This window comes from Humulus lupulus, chromosome 1 (genome assembly GCF_963169125.1).
Source record: "Humulus lupulus chromosome 1, drHumLupu1.1, whole genome shotgun sequence".
In the NCBI taxonomy this organism is placed as follows: domain Eukaryota; kingdom Viridiplantae; phylum Streptophyta; class Magnoliopsida; order Rosales; family Cannabaceae; genus Humulus; species Humulus lupulus.
The window spans coordinates 89,415,395-89,417,409 of record NC_084793.1 but is presented as its reverse complement, the minus strand read 5'-3'; the positions used below and the strand labels follow the sequence as shown (position 1 = coordinate 89,417,409).

The 2,015-nt window shown below is 40.8% G+C and overlaps 1 non-coding gene across 1 annotated transcript; it reads right to left on the bottom strand.

Moving 5' to 3' along the window:
* Positions 1-356: 356 nt before the first annotated feature.
* LOC133813658 (small nucleolar RNA R71) lies at positions 357-463 on the bottom strand. Its single transcript, XR_009884665.1, has one exon. It is a non-coding gene; the product is annotated as a small nucleolar RNA R71 (small nucleolar RNA).
* Positions 464-2,015: the final 1,552 nt, after the last annotated feature.

Below are 2,015 nucleotides of genomic sequence, written 5' to 3'. Positions count from 1 at the left end.
CAAGAACGCTACAGGAATATTTACATCCTACGCGTACAGCCACACCTTCATGCATAATGCATCCCAACAATATGCCAAATTTTGATTTCAAACCCGACATGATTAACCTCTTACCAACCTTCCATGGGTTAGAAAATGAGAGTCCGTACGTGCATATGCGGGAATTCGAAGAGGCGGTGGCTACATTCAACAACCGAGCTGATGTCACCAACATTGTGAGATTGAAATTCTTTCCTTTCTCGTTCAAAGACAAAGAAAAAAGTTGGTTGTATTCCTTAAGGCCTATATCTATCGAAACATGGGACAAAATGACAAAAGCATTCTTTGCCAAATATTTCCCGCCCCATAAGACTAGCAGCCTTAAGAGGCAAATATCTACCTTCATCCAGAAAGACCATGAAAGTTTCCATCAGGTCTAGGAGATGTTTAGAGATTTGATAAATCAATGACCACATCATGGATACGAAAGCTGGCGTCTGATCAGTTATTTCTATGACGGTCTCACAACCGGACAAAGACAATTCGTACAAATGATTTGCAATGGAAAATTCCTTCAAAAAGATCCCGATGAAGCTTTCGAGTACCTCGACGATCTTGCTGAAAAGTCCTACACATGGGATGGACCGAGTCCTATGGACAAGCAACGATCAACTGGAATCTACCAATTAAGGGAAGATGACAACGTCAAAAGCCAAATTGAATCATTGAGACAACAATTTGAGGCTTTCAAATCTCAAGAAGGTAGAGGAATCCACATGGCTGCAAAGGTAGAGACACGAGATCCATGCTTCATCTATGGAGGGGTGGAACATCAACCGCAACAGTGCCTAACTCTTGGTGAGTTAAGAGGAGGAAATGAGGAACAATGCAATGCTTTAGGGGATTACAAGAAGCCTTATAACCCTTTCTCAAACACTTACAATCCCGATTGGCGCAACCATCCAAATTTCAACTGGAAGGATTCAAACCAAGCATCTGGGAGCCAATGGAGGTCTGAGCAGCAACTACCGCCAAAAGCATACATTGCTCCTCAAAATAACATGCAATCAAGTAATTCTCTAGAGAATACTTGTCAGATGCTTGCGCAAACTCAAATAGCCTAAACTCAAGAGCTCATATCTTGTTTCACACAAATGGTAGAGGAAATGAAAGACATGAAAATCCAAATGAAAAAGCTAAACACTACTTTGGCGATTTAAGAGCATGGTAGACTTCATGCTCAACCTCTAATCCATCAAAAAGGGCAACACATGGCACAAGCCTCCTCCTTTGCAGATACAAATTTCAAAGAAGTTAATGCCATCTCTACTCGAAGTGGTCAAAGTACGGTTTCACCATTAACTAAGACAACAAGTACGTCAATGCCCGCTCAAGATGATGATGTGCCAATAAACATTCCAGTAAAGGAACCCTTTCCTCAAGCTTTGAAATCCACTTGAAAGGTACTGGAAAATCATGGTGAAATCCTAGACCTTTTAACACAAGTGAAGATCAACTTGCCATTGTTCCATGTGATCAAAAAGTGATGGCTTATGCCAAGGTTATCAAGGATTTATGAACTGTTAAAAGAAAGCACCATGTCAAGAAAACTGCATTCTTGGTAGAACAAGCTAGCGCGGTAATTGACTGCAAGACACCGCCTAAGTACAAAGATCCTTGTTGTCCCACCATCTCATGCCAAATTGAGGAGCAGGAATTTGGTCAAGCCCTTCTAGACTTAGGAGCAAGTGTAAATATCATGCCATATTTAATATACTTGGAATTAGGTCTAGGAGAACTCAAGCCCACATCTGTGGTGCTACAATTGGCCGATTGATCAGTTAAGAAACCTCGGGGAATCGTAGAAGACATTCTGATTCAAATTGAAAAATTCTATTACCCTGTTGATTTTCTCATCTTGGACACTCAATTTGAAGTGAGTATAGAGTCCAAAATTCCCATCATTCTCGGTAGACCTTTCCTCGCAACAGAAAATGCACTCATTAATTGTAGGAATGGTCTCATGAAAATCTCTT